This window comes from Neopelma chrysocephalum, unplaced genomic scaffold (genome assembly GCF_003984885.1).
Source record: "Neopelma chrysocephalum unplaced genomic scaffold, ASM398488v2 Primary Assembly neopelma1_61b, whole genome shotgun sequence".
In the NCBI taxonomy this organism is placed as follows: domain Eukaryota; kingdom Metazoa; phylum Chordata; class Aves; order Passeriformes; family Pipridae; genus Neopelma; species Neopelma chrysocephalum.
In genome coordinates, this window is record NW_020897717.1 from 2,607,872 (window position 1) to 2,623,971 (window position 16,100).

The 16,100-nt window shown below is 39.7% G+C and overlaps 1 protein-coding gene across 4 annotated transcripts in view; it reads right to left on the bottom strand.

Annotated features, from left to right (window-relative positions):
* The window catches only part of LRFN2 (leucine rich repeat and fibronectin type III domain containing 2), a 157,183-nt gene that overhangs the window by 65,182 nt on the left and 75,901 nt on the right, over positions 1-16,100 (bottom strand). For 3 of the 4 annotated variants that reach the window (XM_027681961.1, XM_027681959.1, XM_027681963.1), the window contains one exon: positions 11,797-12,024. The exons of the other annotated variant lie outside the window; for it this stretch is intronic. The gene's annotated coding sequence lies outside the window, so the exon portion shown is untranslated. The remainder of the gene's footprint in view (positions 1-11,796; positions 12,025-16,100) is intronic. 4 annotated transcript variants of the gene reach the window in all.

The window sequence follows — 16,100 nt, forward strand, 5'->3', positions numbered from 1 at the left end:
TATATTCTCACCCAATAGTTTACATGACTTTTTATGTTAGGAAATGCCACTTGAAATTCTGGGGACTCCTTTAGACTTTGATTTCTTGGAATACCTAAACATTCACTCTCAGTAGGGTATAGAAGGTCTAAGACCCCTAACTCAAATAGGAAGGGCCAGTCAAAAAGAAAGGAACACTACCTGCATGGTTTTAATGCATCAGAACAACCCTTTAAATTTTAGTACAAGCTTTGAAGTGTACCCTTTGTATAAAGTTAAGAGTTTTTTAAAGTAAAAAATCCAGCAAGCTAACCAAAGAATAAAACATTTTTTTTCATGGCGGCTTATAAAGGAATGTATTAGAGAAAGTTAAGTGATCTCTATCAATCAACTCATTCAGTTTAGTTTTTAAGTACACTTTTTCTGTTCCCTGACTATGATGTGAGATTTACCTCCCATGAAACAGAAGTCTCCTTCTGTCATTTGAGCAAGAATAGCTTAGAGGAAGCAAATCTTTTGTATAATCCACCTCAACTTCAGCCAAGGAAGGTGAATATTGCTTCTATATGTTATTATTACAAATGTAATGATTATATTGTGCAGTGGTGATAGAACTGATGTCATAGAATCTTCAATGGTTTAGGTTGAAATGAACTTTTAAAGGCCACTTAGTCCAATTCCCCTACAATGACCAATGATATCTTCAGCTAGATCAGATTGCATAGAGCACCATTCAACCTGACTTTGAATGTTTCCAGGGATGTGGCATCTACCATCTCTCTGGGTAAACTGTTTCAGTGTTTCACCATACTCATTGCAAAAAAATTCTTCCTTACATCTAGACTAAATCTACCCTCTTTTAGTTTAAAACCATTACTCCTTGTCCTATCACACAGGCCACATTAAAAAGTTTGTCCTAATCTTTCTCATAAGCCCTCTTAAAGTATAAGTCCCTCTCCAGTTCTCTTGTATCTCCTTTTAGGTACTGGAAGATGCTCTAAGATCTCCCTGGAGCCTTCTCCTCACCAAGCTGAACAGCTTCAACTCTCAGTCTGTCTTCATAGGAGAGTTGCTCCATCCTTCTTACTATTTTTGTTTTCCTCCTTTGGACCTGTTCCTACAGGTCCATGTCTTTCCCTTGCTGAGGGCTCCACAACGCCATCTAATTTTACTTGCTTGAAAGTAATGTCTGTAGTTGCTTAAGCTAAGCTTAGAATGCCAAGCATCCTTATAGGCAGAGAGCAAACAGGCATCTTCAACAGATAATTCAGCCCATGATAGAGTAAAAAATCAGTATGATTGAGGCTTTGTGGTGCTTGTCTTGCAGCATGGGTGAAACTGCAGCAATCAGCTTACAGCAGATGTGTGGCATGTTGATCTCTAGGAACAATAAAGTTGGCCAGACTGAGTGTTTTTTCTCTGAGATGCTGCCTTCATTCGACTTTGGAAGTGCTTTTGACTTTTTCCAAGTCAAAAGCAGCCAACAAATGCAAAAGGTCTAGGTTAAGAAAAGTATATAGCAAATAATTATTTAGTCTGGAAAGGCAGAACGTAAGTTATTTTGAATACATTTCTCACCTTTCTCTGAGAACTACTGGGTTAAACAAAATTTGAAAATCAGTGTCATGTAAAGTCAAATGTACCTACGTCTTTTATTACTTTCTTATTTCTCTTGAGAAAGACAACATTTCTGGGCTTGATGGCTACTCTTCTATGCCCTGGGTGTCCCACTTATGTCTGGGGAAACAGCTGAAGGCAAGGAACATGCTTAAGGCACTTGGAAGCCAGCAGCTATTATCTGCATTTCCAGAAAGGTCAAGACTTTCAGGAATGAGCATTATGTTAACACTACCGGTTTAGAAGAGTCTATTCCTGTTACTTAGTGGTGTGTAGGCATCTTACAAGTTGTAATCATTGGAGCGAGATTAGAAGGCATGTGATGTGATCATTTATAATCAAAAGAAGGAACCATTCTGGTAGACCTGGTAGCGGGGATGGGTCCTTCAGGAGACAGTAATCACAAGTGGGTGGTGATGCTGTCTCATGGATGTTTGGCAGTTTACACAACGTAAGTTGAATGATTTTCATCATCATTCTTAGAGCTCTAGACAAATCTCTTTTATACCAACCAAGAGTTGTTCATCCATGCATTGGGCTTTGAAGCAGGCCTGGGTTCAACCACTAAAATTGACTACCCTGAAGGCAGACTCAATAGTAAATAAAGAAACTGAAAAAGACTGTAAGTAAGCAATCTCATCTCTCTAGAAGTTTTCAGGCAGAGAAAGAACATATTGCTGCTGTTCATGCAGTACCTGCCCTTTGATAAACAAAAAGGCTCCAGACTCAAGGGCTGCCAATCTGCTACTTTCAGCAGCACCAAAATTCTCTTCAAGAAGCAAAAGAGCTGATGATTTCTAGCTTCATAACTCAATTATCTTTCTTTAATGTCATATCATAAATGGTGAAATCTGACCTGCAGTGCTGTTACTCCTCCCTGAAGGCACACCAGCATCACTTGTCTGCCCATTCATGCTGCTTTCTGTTTCCTGTCCAGAGTCATAACTTCAATACAACATAAAATTCCAAACTCACCAGCCATAAAGCTGTGAGCGGCAGTTTGCTCAACATGCCATCTGGAAAAAAGCTTCTTACTGTTCTTCAAGACAGCCCACAGGAACCACCCACTTGCAGTTACTGACCCTGAATTTGATCTATACGGATATTGTCAATTCTTGTTAACATGTTTCTAATAGGAGGTGGAGGAGATGCTTTTGCAAACTCTTCCAGAGAGCACTTTCATTCACTCTGAGCGTGGAGACTGAGCCTCATGACTACAGCACATTGCAAACAGACTTGCCCAAAGCCTTTGGGATGTGTTTTGATAAAATGTCTCATCAACAGAACATTTCAGCTGGTTCATCACAGCTGAAAACCTTGGTGGAAACACTGGGAAAAGGTTGGCAGTCATATTTCTGAGGTTCCAGAAGTCACCAATCACATGCGAGGAGAGAAAAAGAGAAACCCACTCCACAGATCTCCTGATCTCCTGTACCATTTGCATTTGGGTATTCAGAAAACACATTCAAAACACTAGGAGCTGTTTCAGAATTAAATTCTAATTGGGATTCTTTCATTCTCTCCTGACTTGTCCCTTGACCTTAGGGAAATAATTTAATTCCTCCTACATTGGTTTACCCTAAAAACAGAAGAACAATGATTTTCTGTCATACCCACCTTAAGTGACAACATAATTTTTAGCTGATTGGTGTTTGCTAAAAGCATTGAAACCTGTCAAGAAAAATGTCAATCCCTGGTAGGATGTGCCAAGGGACACAGAATAAAAATGCCAAAGTCATAGTAGCTTTCTCTCAGTGGAAAGTTTCTGGCTTTACACAAACAAATATTTTTTTCTCGGCTTTTACCATCAACTATATGAATCATTTGCATTGGGTTTTTACAGCTAAGCTCCTTAAAAATCTCAACATCTCCTGTGAAAAGTATTTTCATGGGATTTCAAAATGCCCAAGAGCATAGTCTGGTACACTGGTTTCAGATACACCCTATTGCAGCGTGCGGAGATGATGGGAGATAATTGAGAAATAGGGAGGTAATAAACATATTTTGTGCCAAATGGCAAAAATAGTTTTTAAATTTAATTTGAGTGTTACAACTAAGAGGTGCTCTGGGGTGGAGGAAGGAAGCTTCTTCATTCTACCACAACCAATAGGAACATAAAAACAGCTACACTGGTTCACACCTGATATCAATATAGTCCATCCCCTCTGCACTACTAGTCATGAGCAAATGCTTGTCAGCCATATATAATATTTCTCTCAAATGTCTCCTGTTGTACTGAATCTTGTTTACTGCATATTCCTCCCACAAAAAGATGAAAACTTATGCTTTTCCAAAATACTTACAGCCAGGTCTCTAGCTGTACCATCTAACCAGCAGCATTTACCAAAACAATACACACACAAAAGTAGAAATACTCTATCTCAAAATGAGCGAATATGACCACCTTCATTGTCAGTGTAACAATTTTTAAGCTGAGTGCAATGATTATGTTTTATTACCTTATGTGAAAATATCTATTATTAGTAAAGAAATGTTCAGCAGTCCTTGGCAGCATAATTTTTCACTACTATGAATAGTGTTATGCTTCAATGAATTTGGATTAGAAAGATCCCATTCCATAAAGACTGGGAATTCAGGTGGGAGCCTTTTCTAAAGCTGTTAATATTCCCTAATTTTCCTCTTCCACTGACCTCTGCCTCCTGTCTTGTGCTTTGTATATGGTATTCCCACAGCACTGCTCGACTCCCCAGGCTACTAATCAAAACTGAGTGAATCTTTATACCAGTAGCCCCTGTGAGGGTGCTTCAGTAAACAGGGCTCGGGTTGGTTTTACTTAGTTGCTGGCAGATGTGCAGTACAGCAGAGTGCTATAGGCTGGATATTCCAGAGAGATCCAGAGCATCCCTGGGCATTGATTATATAAGTAGGTGGCAGAGACGCAATGGACTCATCTACCATGTTCTCTGTCCTTCTTTTTTCCTCAATAATTGTGTGAGGTAGCTACATGACAGTGTGCACTCACCTCCGGAGTTGATAGCTGACATATTAAACTAATTTCTCAGAGAAGAATTCCTTGGAGCCCACTGGTCCCCTCTAAAGTTCAGCTTTGGCTCTAGAGGATACTAAACAACATCTCACCCATGCCACTTGGCAACAATCTCTGTCATTGTACTTCCAAAGGAATTTAGATCAGAACCATGTTCAGGATGTGAAGATGCTAAAACTTTTGCAACATTGTGCAAAGGGAAAAGAACACAAAGAGTTCCCTATCCTTGTTTAATCTGCCTGTAGCATTTCTTAATATGTTTAAAGTTTGTTGTATGTTTTGGGATACACTACAGAGCACACTACCTTGCACGTGAACTGCTTTCATTTCAGGTTTCCTCTCAAACAATGATGCTTCCTCACCCAGGCTCTGAGAAACAATTTTGCTCTATTGATTGCATTCATTTAAACGAGCAACGGCCTGTCAACACATGCATAGCAAGCTTTTCTTCTCTCTTCTCTTTAAGAATGCTAGATTATTAAAAAAAAAAAAGTTTACCAAAGAGGCCAGGGGAAAATAAAAAAAGTTGAATATCAAGGCAAAGCATTTCATATCTAGGGGGACAAAAATAATGCATCTCAACCTCAAGGAAAACAATAACACAATAATGTTTAATTTAACACACAAATTAAAAGATGTTAATTACTACTGTCCAGTACAAACAGTTTCTGCAACAAACTGTGAATATTTTAATCCCATTCACCCTTTCCAAATTCCCAAAATTAAAAAAAAAAATAATATTTTTAGGGCAATGGGGACTCTCCAAAACAGGCACGGATATCATCTAGTTGAGATTCAATAAGATTTCAGGGTTTTTTAACTTAAGATGCAGCAGTTCCAGATGTCTGGAAATGGGCTATATTTTATCCTAGGAAGACCTAAGAGGGGCAGCTAATATGCTGTTCTTTCACAGCAGTTCTTCCAGTTACTTCATCTGGGTAAATTAACACACGATCCCAAGTTCTTGATGGTTTGGAATTTCATTGTGGAAAACATGACACAGTGGTGGATGCCACCAAACCACAAAATGTGTCACGCTCTAAGGTGAAGTCTGCATAACTGTCATGAGATCTGGCCCTCTCTTCTTCTTTGCTATTTGTGTACCCAGTGTGTTCATTGGCTGCTCTGGACCATTCTCTCTCCTCCCATCCCTCTTTTGATCTGGGTAAGTAGACTAAAAACTCTGAAGCATTGGCTCTCTCTCTGCATGCAAACTAGAGCACAGGCAACAGACCTTCAGAGGCAATTGAGAGCTCTCAGTACTACTGATAAGTAGTACAGATTTAATTACACAGACCAGATGCTTATTCTAATCTCAGTTACCCACCTCTGCAGATGCAAAATTACTCAAAAGAAAGCCCCCAGTGTCAGCTTGATAAAGTACAGCAAATACTCTGTCCAACAATTGGTTTGGAAAGGGTTAATTGCCCATGCTGATGCTTCTAGGACTGTTTTGTTCCTTACATTGGTGATTTTTTTCCTTGTGAATGAAAAATATCTCTAATATTATTTTTTTGTTTTTATAACAAGCCTGTTTTGAAGCATCTCAGCACCAAACCCTTGTAAGAAAACTGAAGAGACAGAATAATCTAAGTCCTATGTAAAGACAGCCAAATACAGTAGTAGCTAGCCCTCACTCTTCTTGAGTTATTACTAAAAATTAGAAAGCATAGCCAAGAAAACAAACCATGCTACAGGACACTGACTTGTAGCACTACAAGGGTGGAGCATTTTTCTGGCTTATTCTGCTCCTGGCTTTAAACATCTGGTACACAAAGAAATTATGTATTTTCTCCCTGCTAATTGTGAAGTACCTGCCTGATTGCTTATGACTGATAAGTGTGTGATAACGGGAAATGGTGTCACGGCAGGAGTTCAATGGATTAAGAAGAATGAGACAGGAAAACCAATGATGGAATTCTTCATTTAAGCATTCATGCATACTGATTGAGGAATGTCAGCCTTAAATTTGTTGGAAGTGCTTGGATACAGGAATTTCTAAGCATCAACTATTATTACTATCAGAATTTCTGTCACCATAGCAGTTCTGAGACCTAGTCACAAACCAGTTTCTCACTGGGTGAATGAAGCACAGAGAAGCAGCCCAATGAGCTCGTTCCTCAGCTGCCTGAAATCCCTTTACCACTGTGGTAGTGCAGCTGTGCTGTTATTATCAGGGAGCTCCATGCACAGCAGAGATGTTCTTTGGAAAACCCTGTGTCAGCTCTGTGGTCTCTGAGTCCCCAGGAGTAGGCACTAAGCAGAAAATGCTCCAAGACAAGCTGATGACGAGAACACATGTGGCTGTGATCATCTCATGTTGGTGTTTCTGGGTTTCCAGGGATAGTTTAGCCACTGTGGGGACCAAATCACTTCCAGCAGCCTCAGAGTTGGAGATACACAATGTGCTCTTCCCTAGTACTTACACTGCTGGTTATTGCAACAGAGAGATGAACCAGAGACCAACAATGGGCTTTTTACAAAAGACAGATAAGGCCCGGAGGGAAAGGTTTGTTTGAAACAGATGTCCTATGGCTGAAGTTTATTGGAAAAGCTTTCAATTTCAAGATGAAGAGCAAACAAAACCATGAAAAGAAGCTGACAAAAGTAACTACTCTGACTTTGAAGCACCCATAATTGAACTGAAAACAGGAAAGTGATATTGATTGAATATCCAAAGTAAAGCAGAGTGGTCCAGTTTCAGACACAGCAGACAGAAGGGCAAAAGTAAACAAGTAGCCTGAAAGGTGGCCATTATTTTAGCAATGAGAATAAGATGTTAAAATGTCAATTCATTTTTCATAGCCCAAAATATTATTTATAGCATAGATAAAAATTTCTAATTTCCAATAAACCATCCTGAAATTAATATTTTGTACTGAATCCTGTTCAAATTGCTCAAGTATATCATTGTATCGAAGTTGTTAAGCCTGTACAAATGAATAATGGCAGCAGGAGCTGGCCTTTTATTGGCATGACTTTCAAATGGCTGCCTTACTCAAGCATGCCTATAAAACACTCTTGCCACACTATCATATATTCCATTTACTTCCCTTTTAAGAGAGAGGGGAAAAGGTTATTTTAGAAATACTTTAGAGTAATAAAATCTTTATTACTACAATTTTTTTGTATCTCTTATGCCTGTGAAGCCAGTTGATTTAGTTATGTCCACAGTTCTGGGAGTGATAGAAAGTCGGTACTTACGCATTTTGTACACCTCTAAATATTACTTTAGCTGGAGTGTCTACTATTGGGGGGGTGTGGTGTGCAGTTTTAGGGTCATATAGCTCACAACTCGACACAAATGAAAAAACACATGCTGGGTATATTACAGCCTCACAGTCCCTCTTTCCAATGGGACACAGCAGGTGTTTCTGGTTATGTTGACTTTCAAGGCAACAAATCTAAACAGGGATTGAATTGAAACCTGTTACTGTAAATGAAAGATATGAAAGGTGGAGAAGCAAAATCTGCCAGGAGCAGAGAAGAATATAAACACACACACATATAGCTTTGGGATCTTTTGAAATCTACATGAGTAACACAGATACTTTTTAAGCATTATTAATATTTAAATACTCAACAGTGTATTTGGAACAGCATCTTCTTGCATTAAATTCCAAACATGCAGTTGTCCAGTTTATCTATTTACTATGGAATGAGCCAAATAAATATCTCTGCCATTTCAGCTGAAAACTTGCTTTTTATTCATTGAAGCAATACTCTGCATTATTATGGAAGAAGCACCATATTCCTTCTACCACTCCTATCTTCCACTGCTGCTGGCACAGAGATGACCAAAAAAACACAAACCACTGTGCTGAGCTATATGAGCCACTATTGTTATGAGAAGAGAGCAAAATCCTATTCTGCTTTGTTCATCAACAAACCTGTCAGCTAAATGTTGATTGAGCTACCTTCTCTGGTAGTGGCACAAGAGAAACAGAGGAATCCTGGTGCAAATTTCTAAGTCTGAGGTAGCAGTGCTGGTAGTTAGAAAAATCATTGTGTAACTTAGCAATAAAACAAATTTCCTCAGAAAGTCACAGAGAGAAAAAATATGGATCCCCAATTTGTCATTTTGACAATTGCTTTCCTTCTATAGCTGCACTTTGAAAGAGAAGCCAACATCATTTGCAATAAGATATCTGCTTTCTCAGCTGACACCAGTCTGCTGAATAGCAGAATGACAAATATCGCTATGGTTATTTAATTATTTAGGACATAATATGCTATTTTATTTGACAATCTGTTTGCTTTGTGGATAAACTGTAATGCAGAGCAATTTTTCCTTATGAAGGAACAAGATTATCTGCTCATTAAATAGCCTCATTGGCCCAATAGCATCATGACACTACAAATAGAAACCATTTCTATGGAAAGAATGGAGTAAAGATGCCTGGAAGTTACAGAAAATACAAGAGACAACTCACTCCTTGCAGTGAGTGAGAGGAAGGAAAGCCTTGGGGACTTGCAGCAGCAGTGTTACCTGTATGGGCAGAGGAAGTCAGGCTGCCAGGCAGATACAGAGGTGAAGATCAGCTTTCCCCATTTGGCTGGTTGTTTTGGTTTGGACTCAAGGGGTGGGGTCCAAAGTGGCAGTGCTCTTGCCCTTGTTTCCTCCTGGGGAGTAAGCCAGACCAACAAGTGCGCCGACAGAAATTCCTTAGCTGCGTCTCAAGATGAGAATCATAGGGCTACCAGCATCGAGGCTGTTTATGGTTATGATGAATCCTCTTATGTCCCTTCTAGGAAACCTGGGTGCTTAATTACCATTCTGAAGTGCCTGTACATAAAGGCCATGCAGCATGGGGAATAAACAAGAAGAATTAGAAGTGTGAAAGCTCACATGACTGGAATGTTGTTATGGATGGCTGTGTACTTTTTAGAAAGGACAGGTAAGAGAGGTAAGGTGGTGGAGTTGCTCTTTATGTGAGACAGACAAAAAAGTTGAGAACTTATCGGCTAGTATGGGTGAAACTGTTGTGGGTGTTTACTAAAGGCCACCTGATCAGGAGGAGGAAGTTGATGAGGCTTTCTGTAGGCAGCTGGAAATAGCCTTGTAGTCACAAGGCCTTTTACTTCTGGGGAACTTCAACCACCCTGATATTTGTTGGAGGGACAAAAAGGCTCATTACACACAGTGGATGTTGTCTACCTCAACTTCAGCAAAGCATTTGACACTGTCTCCCATAAGGTGCTCACAGGTAAGCTCAGGAAATGTGGGTTAGATGAATGGACAACGAGGTGGAACAAGAACTGGATGAATGGCAGAGCTCAGAGGGTTGTGATTAATGAAGTAGAATCTAGTTGGAGGCCTGTAGTCAGTGGTGTTCCTCAGGGATCAATACTGGGCCCAGTCTTATTCAACTTGTTTATCAATGGCCTGGACGAAGGGATAGAGTGTATCCTCAGCAAGTTTGCTGATGATATAAACCGGGGGGGAGTGGCTGATACATCTGAAGGCTGTGCTGCCATGCAGTGGGACCTTGGTAGGCTGGCGAGTTGGTCAGAGAGAAACCTGATGAGGTTCAATGAGGGCAAGTGCAGGGTCATGCACCTGGGGAAGAATAACCCCACATACCAGTTTAGGTTTAGGGCTGACCTACTAGAGAGCAATTCTGCTGAAAAGGACCTGTCTTGGCAGATGACAAGTTGACTATGATCTGGCAGCGTGCCCTTGTGACCAGGAAGGCCAATGGTATCCTGAGTAACTTACTCAGGAAGAGTAAGGCCGGGAGGTTGAAAGAGGTGATTTTGCACCTCTACTCAGCCCTAGTGAGGCCACATCTGGATTACTGTATTCGGTTCTTGGCTCCTCAGTACAGGAAAGACAAGGAGCTACTGGAGAGGGCCACAAAGATGATGAGCAGTCTGAGGCATCTCTCTTATGAGGAGAGATTGCAGGAGCTGGGCCTATTTAGTCTAGAGAAGAGAAGACAGAGGGGATCTCATTAATGCATATAAATATCTCAAGAGGATGGTGCCAGACTCTTTTCAGTGCTGTCCAGTGACAGGACAAGGAGCAATGGACATAAACTAAAACACAAGAAGTTCCACCCTAATGTGAAGAAGAATTTCTTTGCATTGCGGGTGGCAGAGCACTGGAACAGGTTGCCCAGGGAGGTTGTGGTGTTTCCTTCTCTGGAGACTTTCAAAACCTACCTGGATGCATTCCTGTGTAACCTGCTCCAAGTGAACCTGCCTTGGCAGAGGGGTTGGACTAGATGATCTCCAGAGGTCCCATCCAACACCAACAATTCTGTGATTTTGTGGTTGACTTAATTGGCTTACAGACCCTAGGTGACAATAGTTGAATTACGATAATATACAACAGGAACAAAATCAACAAGCCTTGCTGTGATTTCCAACTGTACCAGTTGGTGTTTTGATCCAAAATGCCAAAGAGATACAGAAGGTTCATCTTTCCTCACTTGATTCCATCAGATGAAAATGCTTCAGAGTTTATGAAGTTGTATAAGTGAGGACAGCTGGCATGATACTTTGACATGATGCTTTGATTTTGCTGGGCCTGAATTCTGCACAGTGATAATAACAAGCTCTAAGCTATCAAACAGTGCTTTCCATTTTAATATGGCCAAATAGTTTCACAGAGCTCTGCCATCAACAACATTTTACAGATGAAAAAGCACAGAGAAGTATTTTTCTTGGAGCTGTGTAAGAAACCAGTAACATATCTGAAACTAATACCTAGCTTTACAACCTCCTAGTCTAACACCCTAAACTACTATTTTACCTTAGAGATAAGAACATGAATAAAAAACTTTTTCATAACACCAGCAGCATAGTTTACATCACCTCTAGCAGAAAAAAATAATGACAGGAGATCATTTTAGTAACTGACTGTTTTGGGCAGCCTAAGATTTTATCTGAACAGTGCTATGCCAAATGGCAAACTGAATATCACAGGAGCTAATGGACATATGAGAGCTAGACCTTGTATCCTGCCGTGGATGAAAGGTCCGGATGAAAGGTCCAGATGAAAGAACCACCTCATCCATTTTCAGTCTCTTATAGTGACCAAAATGTTTAGAGAGGAACAGAGCAAGCATTTATCAATATTTCTCTAGAATATTCTCAGAAGACCCAAGACTTCGTAAATTATGAACTTTCTGAGACAAAAGATGTGGTTTGTATTTAATAGCCCAATGGCAAGGAGTGCCACACCTTACCTGAAAGCTGAAGAAGGAGTTCTATTAGTTTATTCTGAACACGAATACCTGAGTGGCAGTTGATGCCTCATAATACATGTATAGGAAGAAACACAAATAATTTCCCAGTCACTCTCTCTGTTTCCAGAAAAGAAACTGAGATTTTCTCATTTTCTAGTCTTCTGTCACCAAGGTCACACCAAGTCCATGCTGACTGCTGTTAGTGCTGGGAGAGGTCCACAGACAGTCCTGTGAAAGGAGGGACTGAGATTCAGTAAAATATCACAGGCCTTGTCCCATATGACTTATTTGGGAATTTTACTACTTGGATTGGCTAACATGGTGTTTGTAAAGCACATAACTCTTCGACATCTACAGTAGAATAAGAATAATTCAGTATCTCTTCCCATTTAACTTTCTGTCTTCTCTGACTTTGCCAGCATAGCTTCTTTCTGATTTCAGTGTCAGTGTGGACAGCAATTAATTTGAAATGTGTGATTCCATAAATTCATTGAAAACGGATTGACATGGTACCACTGACTTTCAATGAAACAAAATCTGAGGTGGTGATCTACAGATACAGTGTTCTGTGTCATGTTGACAAGCCTGAAAGTGCAAATATTTCTTTAAAGAACTCTTGAAAATTGCATGGTCTTCCTGCCCCAGCAGAAGTATACATGGTCCATTTGCCTTTTTAATCAAGTATTTTTAGACCTTTAAATTTTTTTTGAGGTTAAGATGGTCAACATAATTTCAATAAGTGGCTTTCAAAAAAGGGTGTCTGTTGGCCTTACAGGATCTTTTAAGCCCTTCAGCCATGTTTATGGATGTGATGCTGCAATGTCATTCAGAAACAGTCAAGCTCAGGCTCAAGGACAAGGGTAACATAGTGTTTTGCATAGGCTAATGCACCTGGGTTATTAAGATTATTTGGCCAAATAAAACACTGTGACAGCCCAGTGGGATTGTTCCCAGGCCAGAGTTAGTCTCACCACCTTTGTAGGGCATTTCTCTGTATGGAGTGACAAGACCATCCTAAATCCTTTGATGTGTCAGTATATGTATCACTGCCTAACTAAGCTCTTGTCTAGATTAAAAGCAAAACTTGTTTTTCAGGAGCACATGGAAGTTTTCCGGGTCTTAGTTTGTCTGTCTGCATTAAATTACCAAAACAATGTATGTGGTATGCTTTAGTATGGAAAGGATTTCTAAGTATACAATCCCATTGGTCATAATTAGCAGTATAATGCCTAATGATCATTAGTCAAAAGAGGTCTTCAGTTGCTTGATTTTCATCCAAAACCTGTTGATTAGTAATCCCCTGTAGCTGGGCCGTAACACTCTACTGAAGCATTGAAGAGAAACTTGGCCTGAATTTAATCATTTGATTAGCATTCATTCAAGCAAAACATTCCCTTTTGTAGAGAGCAAGCATATTTCTACCTTTTGCTAGTTTTGACAAGAGGCAGGTGTATTAAGCATAGGAAATTTATACAGTACAGAGTGTTTTTAGACCAAGCACATGGAAAAATACATTTTGCCTTGACAACTGTGACGCTTCCTAGTACACCGGTAAGGTATCACTGAGCTGTCATCAGCTGTGCTCTCAGATGGGAGGGAGATGGTGCACACATAGAAATGCAAAAAAAAAATAAAGGAAGAGAAGAAAAATGCTTAAAATATAATTACAGATATGTTATCTAAAATTAATCACAGAACTATTGTTGCTGTGATGTTGCAGTTTTTTGAGATAAGCAAGCAACCAACAAGGTTAAATTGCATCGTTTCTTCAAGAAAACATGGATCAACGTAACAGCTACTAAGATGTTGATTTTGCTCCTATGTCTTCTCTACTGAAACCTTGGGAACCTCTTTGAGTGCATTGCATCTAATCAAACTGCCTAAATTAGTCAGCAGCAGCTACTCTCAGTCACCACAGGTGCACATAAACCCCTGGAAGATGATACACATTTCAGAAGTTGGACAGTGAAATAATTTATGCCAAGAGTAGAGAAAATCCCTTTCAGTTTAAATACACTGAAATGCTACTTTCCGCTCCAGATCACATTGACAGCTTCCCTTTGATGGGACTGGCTGTGACTTTTGACCCCTGTACACTTTTCTGAATTGTATCAAACAAGGGGCATCTCATTTTCTGCTTCCTTCAACAGCTGTATTTCCTGGCCAGTCTTAGAGTACTTTACATTGGTCTCTACACCAGCTACTTTTAGCCAACATTTTATACCATACAGCATGATATTAGTATTTTTGCCTCCTAGATTATTGCTTTTCAGTCATGACATATTAATGAATCTTCTCTCTCTGTTGGGAGTATTTGGAGAAATTAAAAGTATAGTTAGAGGCTGGGTGAAAGTTTCCACCTTCTGCCACCCACCCCAGGCTCTCACAACTTTTAGATCTATTCTTGACATCCCTTGGAAACTTCAAATAAATCTCTGAATCCATGAGGCAAGGCTAAAAATGTACCCAGCAACTCAATATGCAAGGAACTACTTCCACTACTTCCTCCCTTTAGGAGGGAATTTCTTACTCTTGATGTTCTTCCTCAGTTGATGTTCATAAGGGATCACAGCCTCTGAAGCTTTCCTCCTAGAAACAGATACGTTGTACTGTCAGCAGATTACGGGACAGGAGTTTTCTTGTTTGGCAGTTCTAAGTCCCTTCTGGCTATGAAAAGAGGTGACAGCAATAACTAGGATGAAAAGGAAGATTAACAGTGTGTTTAACACTGTAGAAATAAGAAATAATCATACTTTGCAGGAAGGAGCTTTCCAGAGGCAATGGCTCAGGAAAGGAGGATGCAGGACCAGAGCCAGTAACATCTATAACTAGTCATTTAGCCAGTTCATGCGGTTCCCTGATTACAGTTATCTTCTGACAAGAATGCCACACAAAGCAGGGAGTTCATGATCAATGTCTGGCAAGGCACAGGGCCCATTTTATCAAGCAACACAACTTCTTTTGCAGACCCATATTTCTAACTTTGATTAATTTCTATTTATTTTCTACAATTTATGCATTATGAATTGAAAGAAAAAGGTACAATAAATACCAGTGAAGCATCTGTTACCTCTCTAATTTTCATTAAGATCCAATAAATTCTAATGGACGCAAAGAGAGAAATTAGTATTTAATTCATATTAACTCTTTCACAAATAAAACCTTTCACAAAGAAATTTTGTGCCTAGGCTAAGATTCAGTTTACTAGGTCTTGTGAATGCTTTTTAGAGTTTTTAATGTTTTTTAGAGCATCCTGCCTTTTGCTCACAAAAATATACACGTAATATGGAGACAAGAACATTAGAAAGGGAGGTGGGATGGCAAAGGCAATGAAGAAGAAACAATATGTGAAAAAAAATCTCTTCATTATACCAGTTGCTAACAGGAAAACCACTTTATCATGGGATATAAATGGGATTTGCCATGATGAAGTCTTCTTACAGAAGAGCTTCTAATTCGGTGGACAACAGCACCGTGAGTTACATGTCTTTCCCGATAACCTTCTGTGAAAGAGCACAAGCATCAGAAAGACTCTGCGTGCTTGCCTAGTTTTGAAGAGGTAAATAATGTTCTGGATGCCTGTGTCCAAGTTATGCCTGTGCCAATGAGTTCTTAGGTGCTGTTCAACAACTTTCCTGACAAAGATTTCTGTGAGTGCTCACAGTGGTTTTAACATTTTCTGATCATTCAACATGGCATTTGGTGATTCTGTTTCTAGAAGTGCTGACATCTTCTGTCTACAACTAAAACCAATGAATCTGTGCCCTGAAACAACAAATTTATATAAATTGTAAGGGGATAAACTAAAAGCAAAGTGTTCCAAAAGTTAAGAGATGCCTGTAACAATTTTCCTGCCATAACTCACGTCTTAAAGGGTAAAGGAGAGTAATGGAGGATGGTAGTGTGAGTTGGATTTGAAGCAGATAGTTATGGCACCTAGTGGGGAATTGAAGGGTACAGTTAGGTCCTTTTCTATACTATTCAACCCCTATTCTTCTCTTTGGTAAAATCTAATGATGTATCACCTAAGGTGGAAGACAACAGAGCTCCAGAAGGGAGAGAAAAGTATGCCTAAACACACCTTTACTGGGTTATATGAATAGTTTGTGGAGATGTAGTCCTGACATTTTAGAGATCAGGAAACATACTTACAATACCTTTTCAGCTTTGATCACAGCCCTGACATCCAGAGTGTGAGAAGACCCTCTTTAACAGCCATGAACCAAAAAAAAGAAATACAAGAGAAAAATCTTCCTTCCCTCAACCACAGAGTGAAAGTCACTTGGCAAAAAGAAAAATTTCCT